The 19,080-nt window shown below is 42.1% G+C and overlaps 1 protein-coding gene across 4 annotated transcripts in view; it reads right to left on the reverse strand.

The window, feature by feature from the left end:
• Window positions 1-19,080, reverse strand: part of thrab (thyroid hormone receptor alpha b) — a 258,672-nt gene that overhangs the window by 55,680 nt on the left and 183,912 nt on the right. The gene's annotated exons all lie outside the window — the stretch shown is intronic.

Consider the following 19,080-nt stretch of genomic DNA (forward strand, 5'->3'; position numbering starts at 1 on the left):
GACGCAAACTCGACCCGAGACCAGACATGTTGCTTTGAAGCAGAAAGCATTTATACAACACTTCTACCCAACGTGCTTTACAATTTGCCTGTCAGTCACGTACCCAAACACACAAACAGCAATGGCAGCAAGTCATAGAAAGTCATACAAGGCAGTGGCTAACCACAAAGAGAAGTTGGGAAAGCGCCTTTGCCCTAGGACATGCAAATTGTAGGAGCTTGGAACTGAACCCAGACTGCTTCATAGTTTAGCTACAATTATCCCACACATAAGGCATTTTGGAGCACGTTGTTATCTTGGCGCTCCCTCCCAGAGGGCATTATTTAACTACCCATCTGAATGTATGATCTGCATGAATGCAGACGACTGATAAAGTGAGAACGGGACACAAGACCGAGTCTGCAGGCAAGAAAAAGCTAAAAAAATAGCCAGGTTTGAGGTTTTGTGCCACGAACGATCAAAAAAAGTCTTCTGAATTTGTTTCACCAAGGATGTGGCCATACTACAACCAAACAAGTACTTCACCACATGTTGTGACCACTGAGTTAAGCTGTCAAATCCACTGAATCTCATACTCCATCTACCATTACATGACCCTTGGACATGAGAAATAAAGGCTTTTGCTCATGCATGCAGAAGCAAATTGATTTTTTTTCCATTCACACACAAAGTTAAAGCTGGATAAGTTGGTCTGAAGGTCAGAAACTGTCACGTTCAGCTGTTACTGGCGCCATTGCTAGTTCCTGGAAAACTGCTTAGAGAACGTCACCTCTTGCAAAGGGTTAAGTAGTTTTAAGATTAGCAGCTGAATCCGTGAAAGGGTATGTGTGTTTGTGTAAGTACTAAGAGGATCTTGATCCTTTAACCCCTGCCCTCCTCCCTCTGTTGTTAAAGGAAGGCTTCTTTCTTTCCTTTACTAACCCTTCATTCGATAGCTTTCTAACAATAGAGCACACACAAAGCATAAGAATGGCTACAAATGAGACCAAATTAGTATTACTAACATAGAGAATATGCTGTATGCAATACTGTTTTAAAAACAACCTTTCTAAACAGGAAAATGAGGCTTTCATCAGTTATTTTGTGGCCATATTAGCAGAAGGTGACTGATTGTGAAACCCTGAATCTGATAATATCAGACCGATGGTTGCTGAAAACAGTAAGAGTGCACGATAAAATCCAAATGTGTGGTGGTGCACCAAGATTTTTTTTAAATCATTTTGCATATCAATCCATTTTTCTCCACTTAAAAATAATTTAAAGACCAATGTTCAGCTGTAAAAGCATGACCACTAATGAAGGTAGGCTACACCATTTATCAGTGCATGTAAATACAGTTAAATGACTTCTATGTTCTTCTAATATATAAAGATGCAATTTTTGACATAGATAAGTAAATATCTCCTCCATCTCTTCTTCCCTTATGTTTGCAGAGGTGTATATAAGCAGGCCCACTGCTCCATCTGTCTGTCGATTGTATAGGAATTTATTTTACTTATGTATTAATCACATTATTTTATTGTATGATGCCTTGGTGCCACTGGATTTTAACAAGTCTCACACTCATACAGTAAGACAAATGGTGGGGGTCGAGCAAGGAAGTTGGGGGAAGCAGGAAGAATCTTTTGTCTCTTCTCTGACTCTGGGAGCTAGCAAGGGAGTGTGAACCTTAAGGTGTGAAACAGCTGTGTACTGCCTTTTGTTCCTGAAGAAGGTATTTAACTGAGAGCCATGTTAGGCTCGGGAGACTCTGCTGGCCGTCTGCCCCGCAGTCATGCAGGCTCTCCACCAAGCTCGGGTTTTTCTGTTCTTTGTTTGTGATTAAAGAATGTTAGCTACCGCTCGCCGCTCGTCTGCAGGCTTTATTTAATGGAAAACTTCCACAACACTATATACAGTGCATATACTCACTATCCATTTCATCTGTTCGTTAATGCAAATATCTAATAAGCCAGTCATGTGGCAGCAACTCGGTGCATTTAAGAATGCAGAAATGGTCAAAAATGACCTGGCGAAGCTCAAACAGAGCATCAGAATTCAGGGAAAAAAGGTGATTTAGGTGACTTTGGATGTGCCATGGTTGTTGTCCAATGGAGACACAGGAGATCCACATCATGGATGTGCAGCTGACAAATGTGCAGCATGTGTGTTGATGCTATGAAATCCTGAGGAATGTTTCCAGCAACCCGTTGAATATACACTATGAAGATCTAAGTTGGTAGTTGGTAAAATCAGGCCCAACCTGCTACTAATACACAAATATATACATGTAACGAAAAATAATTTCCCCCAGGGATCAATAAAGTATTCTGATTCGGATTCAAATGGATTTCTGCTGGACAAAACAAAAGGGTCAATTTTTGTTTTGTTAAACAAAACAACCTTAATCAAGAACCCCACAAAGACTAAACATTAGGCATGAAGTAGGCACTTAAAGACACTTAAAGATAAAACACACGCAGACACACTGTGAGCGGAGTCTACAAGGCTGAAACCAACAGGGCAAACTGTGGCGTGATGTTGATATAGGACAGGAGTGATATAAACTGCATATCAAATATAAATGGAGTGTGCTTTATCATAGCTCTGCTCTCTATCAACATCAACAGATCACCACTACAAGTGGCATTAACCTCAGTATGTGTCTGTAACACAAACAATAAGTCGTTTATCACACTGGAACAATGAGCTCAAAATCTGAAAGCAGAGTATTGTCTGATTAGGAACTGAAATTACATCCAAGTACCATATGCTATTAGAGCAAGACAAGTCTTTTTAGAACTGGACCCTATTCCTTTCCATTTTCTGTTTTTAGTATGTTATTTGTATCCATAAACAGCGAGGCTCTAGGGAACTGTAAATTATAATGATGCTGCAGGTTTAGTTTCGGGGCATATTTGTAGAAATAGTGCTTCAAGCCTCTGGCTAGGAGTTACAACAGCTTCTTTTGGACTAAACAGCTTTGGCAACCAACCCACTGGGATGGCTGCCCTGGAACTACGTGCCATCCGAGCTTTTCTTGTGCTTGCTTTAGCATCGCTAATTGCAGAGGCACCGCTCTTTGTTGACTTTTACTTCGTTGTGAACCTTTTTACATCCTCTTCATTTTTCCTCACTGTATTGTGTGTGCCTAACAGCAAGTTATAGGGAAGTGCTAGTGCATGTTTTTTTCTAATTTGTTCTAAATTGTAAGATTTCCCGCACTGGAGGCCTGGACTTCACTGCTGGAGTTTCTTCCAGTTTTTAGTCCTAAAACTAAAAACTGTCAGTTTTTTAATGTTCAAGTGTTTCCATCAATTTTCTCCAGAGTCCAGATCACAGGGGTAGAGTCTCCTCTACTTGGCTACTTCCAGCAACTTTTGCAACAAGGCATGAGCCCATGGGGCTAGGCCCAACCGAGCTCAGCCCCAAAGAGCAACACAAGCCTGGGCCTCAGTGGGCTCGCTAGCTGCACAATGAGCTGTAGGGGTCCGGTGCAGCGTGGATCAGTAGTAGTCGGGTGCAGTCACTGGTTGCAAATACTGGCTACATGACTTTTTGCAGCACTTGTCCCCTGTTGGCCATTAAAAAGACTGCAGGTTTAACACACTTCCACATTGAATCTGAAAAGTGAAGCCAAAGTCAATTTTTCATACCATTTATGGTCCTACCAAAAATGGACTTCCAAAAACTTTGACTTTGAAAAACAGTTACTCTAAAAACATTCCTTTAGTGTTAAATCAAAAAACACGGGCTGTTTACTGATCTCTGCTATTGACCAGGCTTCTTTAAAGTGTTCAACCTTTAGAAGGATATACAGTAAATTCTGAAATCCACCCAGAGAGCTCCCTAACCTTTGGATTGATTTATACCAGGCATTAACTTTAATTCATGTTACTACAAAGACTGTTGAGTCATTAAACAGATCGTCCAAACTCGGCACCATGTTTGACAAACTCTTCCACAACGTCTCTCTTCTATAAACTCACTACCTGTGAGTTTATGCAACACAAAGTGGCACACGGTATCATGATCACAGATAGGATTGAGCCTCGAGCTTGTTAAGTACTTGTGAGGCTGTATCTGCTACCCTACCACACTAAGAACATCCCCATATATATATATATATATGTATGTGTGACTGTAGAAATGTTCTATAAGTCTTTGTCAAAAAGTGACATCACATTAGACTTTGCAATAAAACTTATCTCCCCCTGTCCACAAGCTATAAAATTCACCTGTTTCATCTTAACTGTGTCCTTGTCTGCTCTCATTCATCCTTGATCCAATTCAGGAAGTTATGCTTGTATAAATATTCCCTATATCCAAGGTCAGGGCATGAAAATATATTTTAAGTGGTCTAGGGCCAGTAATGTGTACATTGCATACTTGAGCTATGGAAAGACAGCGTGAAACAGGGAAGATGAAAGGGGGCAAAGTGAAAGACTAAGAGCCAAGAAAGAAAATCTGGGATAATAATATACAGTACATGGAGAGTGGAAGTAAAGCTGATGAAAGCTGGAGTGAAGACAAAACAAACCTACTTATATGTGAGCTCGAAGACAAATAACAGGACGAGGTAGAGCTTGTCAAAGCTTTCATTCGGGTCTTTTTGAGCATGAATATACAGGGTGGGCCATTTATATGGATACACCGTAATAAAATGGGAATGGTTGGTGATATTAAAGTCCTGTTTGTGACACATTAGTATATGTGAGGGGGCAAACTCCTCAAGATGGGTGGTGACCATGGTGGCCATTTAGAAGTCGGTTATCTTGGATACAACTTTTGTTCCCTGAGTTTTTCCAGCAAGATGGTGCACCACCACATTATGGGTGCCAGGTCCGAGCATTCCTAGATGAACAGTTTCCTGTAAAGTGGATTGGTCGTCGTGGGCCAGTTGAATGGCCCCCAAGGTCTCCTGATCTGACCCCCTTAGACTTTTATCTTTGGGATCACCTGAAGGCAATTGTCTATGGTGTGAAGATACGAGATGTGCAGCACCTGAAACTACGGATACTGGATGCCTGTGCTGGCATTTCTCCTGCGGTGTTGCTATCAGTGTGTGAAGAGTGGGAGAAGAGGGTTGCATTGACAATCCAACACAATGGGCAGCACATTGAACACATTTTATAAGAGGTCAGAAACTTGTAAATAACTCATGAAAGAATAAAGTTACGTTGAAACCAAGCACACCATTGTTTTTCTTGTGACATTACCAATAAGTCTGATGTGTCACATGACCCTCTTCCCATTGAAAAAACAAAAGTTGTATCCAAGATGGCCGACTTCTAAATGGCCACCATGGTCACCACCCATCTTGAGGAGTTTGCCCCCTCACATATACTAATGTGTCACAAACAGGACTTTAATATCACCAACCATTCCCATTTTATTACGGTGTATCCATATAAATGGCCCACCCTGTACATACAAAAAAACCCACAATAACCTTACTCCTTGATTTGAAAATAGGCCACGAACGTCTCTCGTGGAGCTTTCTCCAGGCTAATTCCCCTGGTGTACTGAAAGTGAATGAAAACTGTGCCAAATTTGAGCATGTTTGTCTTTATTTAACAGTAAAGGTCAGCCAAGAGACAGAGTATAGGGAAGAGAATCACCTCTAACATTCATCGGTTGTCCATTAAACACTAATCCACTTTATATCATAAAGTGCCCCTATAGCGAACACTGCAGCTATTGAAACACATCAAAACACCTCATACAACATTTTGAACTTCACCAGTGTCCATTTAGCCCACCAAAACATAGTAAATGCTCTCTAACGTATACATAGGCATGATTTTCACACCCAAAAACAACAAAAAAAGGAGAAAACTAATGCTCACTGCCTACTGATGCACACCTTTTCAGTGAGTTATTCAACCTTAAAACGGTAGCAAACTGTTGCATACTGTTTTCACACTGAATGTGCCCCAGATTCATTCATTCATGAGTCCTCGTGGTGTCGATTACATCGACTTGCAGTGAAGAGGAAGAATCTCACGGGGATATTGGTGCGCTAATCAGAAAGCAAACAATTTCAACCGACACCTTATTTAAACAACGATAATTATAGGCACACCGACACAGAAACCAGAATCCAGTTACCTTCAGTTAAACAGTAGGGGTGCAACGATACTCGTATCGATATCGAACTGTTCGATACAGTGCTTTCGGTTCGGTACGCATATGTATCGAACGATACAACATTTTTAATTTATTTTATCAACTTTCCTTCTGACGATGCTGTCTGTGTTGAGCGCTCAGTGGATCTGCGCTCGACAGTGCAGCCTAGGCGGAGTAGTCGAACACAGATTCACTGAGCGCAGGGCAAGCTAGCTAGACAGAAGTTAAGCTCGTTGCAACATGGCAAATTGAACCTCCCCCACCCTCATTCAGATCTGGCGTTTGGAACTATTTTGGTTTTCATGTGACGTATGACCCTGAAGGTAAGCGTGTCATGGACAAAAGTAAAACAGTATGTTGGATGTGCCAGCAATGCTCAATTGGTGGGAACTAGTGTGTTAGCGCAGTTAGCTCGTTAATGTGTTGACGTCTTCCAGCCCCACTCATGAGGCGATCCGCGGTAGCTCGTTAACGGAGATTTGCCGTGTTGTGACCTTAACGTCATTTCAGATTAACGCTGACAGCACTAGTGGGAACACAACCAATATGACTGCACATTTACTCCGACATCATCCTAGTGCAAAGACAAGTGGAAGCAGACAAAAACAAGCACGCATGCTACAAACTTTACCCGAGTCATTTAGACAGCCGTTAGCACATGATTCTCCTTATGGGGACCTGATATGTTTAATATGCTGCTGAGAATATAGCCCAGAAGAAGCGTATAGTATAGCTTTTATTTTGGAAAGAGACATTTCTCCATAATAAACTCTCTTTTCCAAAGATGAGTGATTCCTCAATCAGATACAGGGCTCGCAAAATCGCTAGCCCGGACGTCCCGGGGCTTTTTTCCAGTCGGGCTACCAAAATCTATCTCTGCCCTGCCCGTCGGCCTATCGTAGGAAGGAAAAATATATGTCAATGCTTTTGCATTCTTTCGGAAATGTAGCTGGGTAATTATGTCATTGGCATCGGCCACTGTCAATATGTGACATACTGAAATCGCGTTTGAATTTGCGCTTGTTTTTTGCTTTCACTTTGCAATCGCGTGAACTGTGTATAGAAAGCGACAGTACTGATTGGTGAGTGATGATAATTTGCGCACCAATTCCTCTGACATCGTCTTATCAATCGTTAGCTTACTATGCAAACATGACAAGTGAAATCTCCTGCAGCTTAAACATGTGAGAGGTTGATCGCGCAGAGAATCGCTGAGCGTTATGCGAGTGCGTGTGTAAAAGCAGCAAGATATATATTTTAGTTCTGCTGAGCCAAATAAGACAGGTCAGGGTGAAGAAGTGACAAAACGGAAAGGTTATGACAAATCAGACTATAAGGCAAAAAGAAAGTGCAGCTTTATGGTTTCATGGACAAAAGAATTTCTGTGGCTGCAATATGACGAGCTAAATAACCAGGGCTGCACATAAGTGGTCCGCAGGTGCGCATTCGCTGTCAAAATAAAAACCCGCACAAGATAAGAAGTTGCAACGCGTGTTTGCGTACATAAGATTTTAAGGAAGAGGACAGACATTTGTTTAGAACTCTTAAAGATGTCGAAGAAGCTCCTTTAAGCAATTACTGTGATGTTCCTCCACCTCCAAAGAAATGTCAGAAGGAGTCCGAACCACAAAAGAAGCACGTATTCTCGGAAAAGTGGTTGCAGGAGGTGAGCTGGCTTCAAACAAATGATGAACGCACAGAGATGTGGTGCAGAATGTGCCGTGAAAATTTAATAAATGACAAATTAATAAAAAGGCATGAACATTTTTTTTGTATCGAAAAAATATCGAACCGTGACACCAAAGTATCGAACCGAACCGAACCGTGAATTTTGTTGTATCGTTGCACCCCTATTAAACAGATATCACGATGTGTCATAGATTGTCTTGTTATCCAGTGTTATCATAAGATAGCATTACCGCTTCATTATGGTCCCCATATTCTCCACAACTTCGCAACAGCTTTTTTAACAATCAGTGAGCATCTTACAGAGGATCTTTGAGGTTTGAATAACTTTGATTAAGTCCTATTTTAATGCATTTATGAGATTTCTGGAAGAAGAGGCTACAGCAGCAGCAGTCACAGTATAAAAGGAAAAACTTTGTCACAAGTACGGTATAAAGTAACGCAGCAGAAGTTTATTGACAAACCAGTATCCCAAAAGTTCGTTATCAAAGATTTCGACATCAATTTTGCATGCATGCATGCAGAGCATGCAGCTACATTTGCTCCAAGTGATTTACAACACTCATAACATTCCTTAGATCCAGTTTTCTGATGGACAAGATGACATATTCAAAAAGATCCTGATGACTGCGCATTCATCAAATATTGATGCGATGACATTTTATGTGAAAAAGACTTCCAAAATTTAGGTTCAAGGAATTCTAGGAAGCGCGCACAGCCACCCACACTCTTTAAAACTCACACATCTCAGCTTCATCTACCTTGACTAGCACACTTTCCAGTACGGCCTCAAAATTTTAATTGGACCTGCAAACGCTGGCGTTTTCCTGGTTCACCTTTAATTGCATGCTTTAAAATGCATCAAAAGAATAACTAGTGAATGCATGTTGATGCCTGGAGAAGCAGAATTAATTAAACATGACCTACTCTCTTTCTATGCCGTTTCAGGCCAGAAAAAAGAAAGAAAAACGAGAAAATGAAAGAAAAATCAAGGTACCTCTGCTCTTGAAAAACAGAGAAAATGAAGGTGGATGACAATGGAGAATGTGGATATTGTTAATTTGTATCGATTTGGGGAAAATCAAAAGAAAATAAGTGGTTGAAATAAAATAAAAGGACATTTCTTTTTGATCTCTACATCAGCTGGCAGTCAGTTCATGTGAGAGTAAGCTGTCGTGCAGCTTTGACATGCAGATGTTGCTGCGTCTATGTTTAATTGCAAACTTCCAGCTTCTAAACCATCAATGAGAAACTGATTTGCCACATCTGACATGCACGTCTCGTGTCACTCAAGGTCTTGAGTTATACTGTCAACGAACAATATTTTTAAACCCTCGCACGACCGATGCAATCGTACAACCAGCTCGAGTGGTCTGATGAATGTTTGTCGATGAAGCGACTGCGTTGTTTGCGGTATCCCAGCGAAAAGACGATGACAGGCCTCATTTACAAACACTTCGTAAAAATGTTTCGCGCGCAAACGCAGGATTTATGCGACTTTGTTTGTACACGAAAGGACAAACTGCTGTCGAGCACGTCTGCGCTAAAGATCATGAAGTCTGGGTTGTTGCAGAAAACAAATTTTAATTAAACCGTTGGCCTGTTATTAATCCATTCATTCATTAGCAGAATATGACATTGAAAACTGTTGATTTAATGGACGCATTGAGCAAATATCCATAAAATTGATGCCCTTTCATATCAGCGTTTACACCCTCATTATTTCACATAATTAAAGGAAACTTCTCTTTCTTTGTTTACCACAACTGCACATCTGCAATAGAGACAAAACCACCAGAGCACTTTCACTGTCTTATCATGTGTTTTTCACATGTTTGCATGCTGAAAATTGACCCTTAACCTAGTAGATTACTAAGTGAAGCCTGTCAATCTTGACCAATCGTCACTATGAAGCAGCACACCTCAGTTTATGGGTCAGATCCACTAACACACACATGCATGTAGAGCTGGGTGATAGAACGATAACGATATGTATTGCGTAATAACTTTTTCTCGATAGAAAAGTTAAACTATTGCGATAGGTCTCACCGCTCTTGTCCTCTTAAAAAAAAGAAAAAAAAAAGAACAGCCAATCCAAATTAACTAGCGCAGAGCCGAACCAATCACAGCCGCAGCGTCACGTCACGTGACTTGTTACGTACAGCACAAGTGCCAAGCCGCACATGTGTACTTGTTTGGGAAGCAGCCAGCCGCCGTGCCGCCCGGGTAATGGAGGAAATGAGTGTGCCGACTAGAGAAAAATCAACCGAGAGCGTGACCGAAGGTTACCGAAGAGAAAACAGATGATGGTTCCAATGCCGGAGAGATTGTCGAACGGAAGAGCCACAGAAGTTCCGTAGTGTGAAGGTATTTCGGCTATTTCAAGTCTGACAAAAAACAGAGTAGCGCGCACTCTAAATTGTGCCGAAAGCAAGTCTGGAAATACAATAAAGCGGTGCATGCTCAATCTCTGACTGGAAGCGCTAATTCGTCATCCGGCTTTTGTCAGACTAAAGTAACTGTTAAAACTGTTTGAAAAGCTAAGCTATACAACAAGGAGAGATTGAGAATTTCCTTTTAGTTCTCAGTTTATTTGATATTGTTAAGTTAGTCAATTTTGTCTGTTCTTCTGTAAAACAAACTAAGATTTATTTTTAGAATTAATATTTTGTTTCTAAGTGGAATTGACAATTTAGCCTGTTTCGTTTGTTCTATTTTGAAACTTAAACGCTTTAGCGGCTGCCTTTTGTGTAGTTTGCAATATTTGCCTTTATTTATCTGAAAAAGTCTCATGTTCCTTAAGTACATCTACCCTGTTGAACTTATTATGGGAAATAAATATTTAAATCAAAACAAGCTGCTGATTATTTCACATTAAACTTGTGAGCAACGGCACATTTAAATCTTACAAATATAGTTATTTGGCTTATATCGTGATATATATCGTTATCGCCTGAAATGAAAAAAATATATCGTGATATAAAAAAAATCTTGTATCGCCCAGCTCTACATGTATGTCAGTTAGAACTAAACTTACCTGTGCACATGACTCAGGAATGCATCAGGAACTTTGCAAGCACTTTTGTACACACCCTCATTACTGTTCTATCTCAGCAAATCTAGAACCTGCAGTACATCTGTTTGGTTACACATTCTCGATGGTTCTGCATGCAGTTTGTAACCTCTAAAAACCAGTTCAAGGCTAAGATTGACAACCCTAATGACGCTTCAGAGCAAGTCTAAAAATATGCCCCCACCCCAATTACGTGTCTATTTAAATGTCAAAATGTCCAGTGTCTAATTAGGAGAAAATATGCACCCTTATGTGTTGCCCGAGCATTTTAATTTAGAGCTTCTTCACTAATTAAATCATAAGGATTGCAGTCAAGCCTACATGGTGCTTGCTAAAGGCCCTGCTAGTATAGATATTCATGTACAAAAATATATACATTTCTTTTCATTTAAAATATGAAATTAGTTGAGGTGAAATAAGCACACATTAAAAACAAAGCATAAACATGTCTTTCCCTGTAGTTGCAGCAGTTAGAATGTAAATGCCAGTGTTAATGCAGTGGAGGATGATGGTGCATGCATGCTTAGCCTGTTGAGCTCCTGAAGAGAGCCCTTATTAAAATTCACATCATGACAGCAGACGTTGGGGTCAGTGCTCCCGAATCCCAAGGGTTGCCGGGGCAATTAGTGGTTAAGTAATGGAGAAGGGGCAGGGCAAAGTTGTTGATGTGGCACATGCAGTCCGATCATAGAGCAAACGGTGGTAGAAAAGGGGAGGAGGTGGGTGTTAGTACCTCAGGGTTAAAAGTAGTCAAAGGCAAAGACATCATATTTCATGCTTGGTCTCTCTCCAAGCCAATTACTGCCAGGGAATTATCAATATGCGCTAATAGATCACGGCGAAGCAACAAAATTATGTCTGTTGAGGCCATCCTTCTAAACGTGACCTTGTGGTTGCGAGTATATACAAACACAGATGTCTGCATACACAAAAAATGTTAATGTTCGACATCCACGTGTATACACAGATGGGGATTCAAGGTTTCATGCTCGTCAGGTAAAGGACAAATACAGAAACTACTCAGAAAGTGCATACATCCATTTATTTACTTTGGTGGAAGCAATAACAACTCAGTCAGCAGCTTGCGACAGGCGCCGCAGGAAACTCTTAAAGAAAAACAGCGTGTAGGAATCTCTCGTTACAAACAGTTCGAACTCTGACATACTTTGACAGCGAGCGTTCGGGTGTACTTAGGCGCGCTTGGTTTGCCTCACGTATCCTTAATTCAGATGTCAAGTAAACAAACACTGGATTTTTTAAAAAAATGTGACACATGTTCTTTGCTTGGTTCGTAACAACAGGGTTTCATTTACAAAAGAGCCGTCGTCTCACTGCCTGTATATCAAACGCTTTGATACACAACACATGCTAAATCGCCCAGTTTTCCAAAAAACCCTGAAAAGAGTTTCTCCTCTTGTATAACTGCAGTGCATTCTCATTCAGTTTGCATGCACTTGTCTTTAAGTATGCATACTGCAAGTTTTGCATATTGCCCCCCAACCACCACTGCTATTTCTCTTAATCCTTGCATTAACTTTCTCTGTCATCTCTTCTTTTTTCTTAATTTTATGCCCTTGCAATTTTTTTCGTCGCCTCTTCACCATCTGTCCTTACCATGTACTTTGAACATGCCACTCTCACTGTCGATCGTGGCGACGATAAAGCTGGTGGAACAGCACTCACGGGAAAGCAGAACCGCTGTTTATTTTGCTATTCAATCATCAAGAAGACATGTTACCAAAAAAGGCATAAAAAAACGATTCCAAACAAAAAAAAAAGGACATAACTACTGTGAACTCACAGACTCTTAAACATTTTGAAGCCCTTATTCATCCTAATTAATACTACCTTGGGTGTTGTTGTAGTCAAAACTGACCATATTTAGATGAAGGGACTAACTAACAGAACTTGTGTTGGTGATTTGATCCACAAACTGCATGGATACATTCATAACAGACACACACACTAATTTGTGGTAATTAGTGATAAATAAACAATGAATAAAACACCAGAACTTCCCCAAAACTCAAGAACAGACTTCTTGAATGGGGTTTTCAGCTCATTACCTCACAAATGCGTCAAAAGGCAGGCAGCACACCACAAGCACGCGCTAACTGTTCATTTCAGACTCTCTAATTATGTGAGGTGAAGCCAGATGGCTCCTGTATTTGCATCCACCTGTCACCTATAGTGGCCCCTAACAAGGATTTCTTACAGAGGAGACTTCTAATGAAAAAGTTGCATGGTTGTTGTGAAGGAGAAATTTAGTGTTGGACACACTGATATGAGAGCCTGTGTGCACTTACGGAGCCAGCTTCAAGTGGACATAAGAAGAACTGCACTTCAACAGGCATCCTGGAAATACTTTAAAACCTTCGTTTACCCAGATTAAGGAGTCTGAGCACACATTCGACCTCAGTAGCCGCCCAATTACAGTGTTCAAACAAACCGTGGACAGTTAAAGGTCAGCTGCCTTGCTCAGCGGCATGTCAGCAGTAGCTGTTTAAAGGGAAGCCCAGCGGCACACCACAGCAGATCACGCTGGCGCCTGGCACCGAACGTGAAGACCAATGGAAGACATAAATTTACACGAGACATTTGAATACTCGCAGGGCACGGCCAAGTCGCTAATGATGCTGCCAGCCTCCCCTTCGTCGCTCCCAACAGTACAAAGTCTCCTATTCTTAACATTTTATTGTCCCATTAAAGCAGACAGCCCATAAATCTTAACGAGACTCGAGTAAAAACAACAGACGTTTTGTGTCCTTCCTTTGTGTCTTTCTGCTATGCCGTCTGTTCTGATCTTGATTTGTGCGTCAGTTAACGTTAAAAATAATCAATAAAGGTTGCAGCTTTGAAGCTGGTTTTTTTTTTTTGCCAATAAACGTGTCATTTAATTCTATCATTCAACAGATGAATCAATTAGCCTTTGAGACAGGTGAATAATTGCTTATAATAAGTTCTCAGAGTCCAAAGAAACAATAATATTACATTTGAATATGTTGATCCTGGTAAGTTTATTAAGATGGTTTTCTTTACTGTTTCCCATCACAGTTAAATCTATGTTTAAAACACTTTAACACTTTTTAAAGACAAAAGTAAAAATAAATGCACACAGAACAGGCTTGTAAAAAAAAAAAACAAAAGGGCAAAGCTGGATTAAAATGAACTCTCTCCAACAGGTCTGTGTTAATCCTAAAAAAGTAAACATAGGATGATCAGCAGGCCTAAAGGTACTGTAGGGAAACTAAAGTAACCCTTGTGTTTGCATACAGATCTAAACTGAGGCCAAAGATTAAAGTGCAGAATGAGTAAGGCCCTGGTCATATACAGTGTTGGGAAGGTTACTTTTAAAATGTATTCCATTACAGAATACAGAATACATGCCCCAAAATGTATTCTGTAACGTACTCCGTTACATTACTCAATGAGAGTGACGTATTCTGAATACTTTGGATTACTTAATATATTATCATGCTGTTTACAACTACATGAATGTACTATTGCTGTGATTTATTACTGTTACTGAAGGTCCGCGGCTCCGAACCGTAGTAAAGGGACCTCTGGCTAATACGGTGGGTTCTGTGTCGGGCTCGTAGCTGAAAACTAGCTTTACTTTGTTGTCTGGGTCAACTTTGCTAGCGAGAGACAGAGAGAGGCGTTGAAAGGCTGCTCCAAAGGAACTTATTGTTTTTGGAGGAAAACACGAACACGGTGTACAGTCGAGTCTTAATAGCTTACTTACAACTGGGCTCGTCAGGCACTCTTCTTGGCTGCAGTGGTTATTATTATATTTACATGCTTCCAGCTCCCGTTTTTGCTCGATGACAGCTCGTACTTTTCCTTTTTCTCCCTCCCTCGCTCACAGACACATAACGTGTATGGCAGTCCATTCTCCCTGCAGCACGGACTACACTGCCTATGATGCTACATTCTTTAGAGCTATACCTGTAGCATTCTGCCTATTAGCTTGGCACAACAACAACAAAAAGGCCTCTCTCACCCAGGAAACACGCAGAGAGAGAGCGTCACCCTGTAACCATGGCAACCGTAACGCTGCCGCTTGAACAGAACGTAGCTGTCAAACAAAACCCAAACAGGCCTGACCCGCCACAATATGAAACAGGGAAGTACCGCCGTGTAATCCATTTATTTCAACAAAGTAACTGTATTCTAAATACCACCTTTTTAAACGGTAACTGTAACGGAATACAGTTACTCATATTTTGTATTTTAAATACGTAACGGCGGTACATGTATTCCGTTACTCCCCAACACTGGTCATATATGCCTAGAGACTGGCTGTTGACCCCTCGACACTTACCGTGAAAAATGTGTATGTCAGCTGCTGTAAAATCAGTTGCTTAAGCTCTTAAACCAGGCCTACAGACTGGTCAGAGACCCCCAAGGCAAGTGTGTAGTGATTGCTGGAAGCCTCCTTCTAATTGCTTTGGTTGCTCTGCTGTGGTTACCTGTAGTTGACTGTGGCAATCTGATGCTGAGGCTTCAGTAGAGCCCCAATCTCACCATAATGGAGTCGGTCCGCAATTAAACAAAGAGACTGCCTAAATCCACAGAACGGAGCAAATCCTGCCAAATACCTGAAAAACCCCGGGTAGACAATCCAGTGCCTTATTTTTAAAAGCATCCTTGCTATACTTTTAGTGCACAGTGCTGTACATCTTCAGGTACTTTTGACATATTAACTTTTAATGCACTAGGCGGAGAACAATTTGCCCTTTCTTTCTCTCACTTCCACTTTCTCCTCTCTCCTCATGTCCCTCCTCTTCCCACCCTCCTTTGGCAAGGACAAGTTCAGGTGCTGCCAAGAATGTGACTGAGTTTGGAAAACAAATCCAGCTCGCTTCTCTTTCTTTGCTCTTCGAGTTTTCTCTTTTGCACCAATGGCTGTTGTTTCTTGTTCTTTTTTAAGGTGGGCCACCGAGTGCAGCAGAGCTCCCGACAAAAGTTTGCAACTGAGGTTTTAGACGGCGACCTGCAGCTCACCGCTTTCAATGCAGCTAAGCTAAGCCTCTTTCTAACCCATTCTTACAAACACACATTCAGCCGTTTCTCCGGCTTATTAAAACAGTGCATTCTGTGAAACTGGAGGCTGTATAGTATACGTGGGATTTTCAGGATACTTCCACTTCCTGACACTTGTTCATTTCCTCACAGCTAATAGGACACGACAGATGGATGAAGGATAGCTCATTTTGGAAGTTTGTTGTGTTCCCCTAAAAGGGCCCAGGCGATTAGGGAAGGTAACAAAAAGTGTCTGGGTCGGAAAAAGGAGACAGAGAGGCAAAATGGTTAAATTAAAGAGTTTTATTAAAGTTTCTATTAATAACTCAGCTAAAAACAAAACTCAAGCTTCGGTCAGTAAACTGAAAAGTAAGTCAGGGTTAGTGGTTAGTAACCAAACACACTCCTCTCCGCCAAGCAGGAGAGCAGCTCACTAGCTGCACCCACTCACATGGCACCCTGGCACCAGAGCTCACCTTTCTCTGCCCTTAAATACTTTAAATTGCTGATGGGAGTCAGCTGTACGAAAGAAAAAGGTGGCACCTAAGGCAAGAGAGATGGTAGGACACGCCCACACAGGCAACTTCAGAAGGAGGCCCTGCTAGGGCCGTAACAAAGTTAAAGAACTAACGGGCATTAGCAACAATGAGTGGTTGACAACCACCCACGCTCCCTTATCTCTTTTATAATCTGTAAATAAATGATGGACCATGACATCACCCATTGGTTAGTGCAATCCTGCTTTTTTAAGCCTTGATTTCAGCAATTTTACTTCTATGTCGCTTTTGTTTGTTCGTTTTGGTGCACTGAGCATACCTGGACACGAAGGTGGAGTGTTAAGGTAACAACAAAAGGTGCATCCATCAAATGTATGGGTCCACTGCACAGATACAGAAAGCCGTTATTTAGCATTAAGAAATATATAAAGCAATTACTACTACTTCAATCACCGGCACAGGCTTCTTGGATGGGCCACACCTCACAGCAAGACATAATTTGTAGGACAGTTATATTAAAAAACTTAACTCAAACTCAAATATAGCTGAGAGGTGCAGTTCGGTGCTTCAAAGTAAACCCTAGAAAACATCTAGCATCATTGCAACCAAGAAACTTTAACGTCCAAAGACCCGAACTCTTCCACGGCATGCATTTTTAATTTCTCTTTGATATTCGGGCTGACTGGGACCCGGTCAATGTAAAAACAAAGAATCACCAGATTTTTTTTTTACCCGATCTAAGAAAAATGAGAGCCACATATGAGGATATTCGTTTTAAATTTTGATAAAACAGTGGCAGTATTAATGTCCTCGTAAGTGGATATCAGGCCCTTGTAGAGCAAAATTTAGTATATTGGTCTATCCATCCATCCATCCATCCATCTTCCTCCGCTTTATCCGAGGCCGGGTCGCGGGGGCAGCAGCCTAAGCAAAGAGGCCCAGACCTCCCTCTCCCCAGCCACCTCCTCCAGCTTATCCGGGGGAACACCAAGGCGTTCCCAGGCCAGCCGAGAGATATAATCTCTCCAGCGTGTCCTGGGTCTGCCGCGGGGCCTCCTCCCGGTGGGACATGCCTGGAACACCTCACCCAGGAGGCGCCCAGGGGTCATCCTTATCAGATGCCCGAACCACCTCAGCTGGCTCCTTTCGATGTGGAGCAGCAGCGGCTCTACTCTGAGCCCCTCCCGGATGGCCGAACTTCTCACCCTATCTCTAAGGGAGAGGCCAGCCACCCTTCGGAGGAAGCTCATTTCTGCCGCTTGTATCCGCGATCTCGTTCTTTCGGTCACTACCCACAGCTCGTGGCCATAGGTGAGGGTAGGGACATAGATCAACCAGTAAATTGAGAGCTTCGCTTTTACACTCAGCTCCCTCTTCACCACGATGGACCGGTGCAGCGTCTGCATTACTGCAGCTGCAGCCCCAATCCGTCTGTCGATCTCCGGCTCCCTTCTCCCATCACTCGCGAACAAGACCCCGAGATACTTGAACTCCTCCACTTGGGGCAGGAACTCATCCCCGACCCGGAGTGGGCACTCCACCCTTTTCCGGCTGAGAACCATGGCCTCAGATTTGGAGGTGCTGATCCTCATTCCCGCTGCTTCACACTTGGCTGCGAACCGTTCCAGTATATTGGTCTAGACAACCCAAAATGTCCACATATGTGGACGCCAGGTCCTAGGAGGTTAAACCTTCATACAATTGAAATGAGTGCATTCAAAAAACAATTTAAACCTCTATCATTGTTATGAGATGGCAAATAAGCTGGAGAGGCCAAAGCTGTTCTTTCACCAGGTTGTCCACGTTAAGTAGTCACAGGAGGACCTGTGAGCTACAGCACTAGTTATTTAAAAATAAAATAACTTTTTCCGTAGTGGTCACCAGTGCAGGGACCAGGTGCATAATGCTGGTTTAACTTTAAGACTGAAATGCTGGAGAAGAGTTTCCTCCGTGCGTGTGCTCACGCCAAACGTCACTCTACCAGAGAAGAAAAGGCGTGACTGTGTGGTGCGTCGGCGTGTGCAGGTGGTATAATTAGTCTAGAGGAGCAGGAAATTCTGTTTTCAGTGTGTGAGCGTGTGCATTTATTAATGTGTGTGTTACTGTATAATTAAGTGTGTCTCAACATTAGGCTGAGTGAGCTGGCAATGCTGATACTAGAGGAGAGTTTGTGTGTCTGTGGTGCGACTGGGCGCCGAGCCTAACGCGCCTCAGTGTGCGTGTGCATACGTGTGTGTGTGTGTGCATGCACGGCCATACACACTCAAGCAGGCTGACTGCACGGGTAACTTTATCCAACTGTGCCAGCAATCTGGGACTCCGATTTCCCTCTCCTCCCCTCCCGCCTCGCTCGCTTCTTTTCACTGAACCCACACAGTTACTGTTGCCATATCAACAGCCCTGGGAGAGGTCTCCTTTACGCAGATACGTGATGGAGCAACAGGAAAACTCCCAGAAGGCCAAAGCCATGGCAGGCTTATCAGTACTGATGTGTTTGTGAACGTGCGTAATACGCAAACTTGCTGGAACCTAGAAAAACCTTCAAAAACCGTCCATCCATGCCAGAGGTAGTGCAACACTGCTCAAGGATACATCAAGGTGATGCCCTTGATCTTTCCAGATAGGCACAGAATGCCACTATGGCACCGCTGATGGTTTCATTCTTTCAGCTGTTTACCTTTTTTCCCAGAT

This window comes from Neolamprologus brichardi, chromosome 8 (assembly GCF_056152115.1).
Source record: "Neolamprologus brichardi isolate AB-2024 chromosome 8, ASM5615211v1, whole genome shotgun sequence".
Lineage (NCBI taxonomy): Eukaryota > Metazoa > Chordata > Actinopteri > Cichliformes > Cichlidae > Neolamprologus > Neolamprologus brichardi.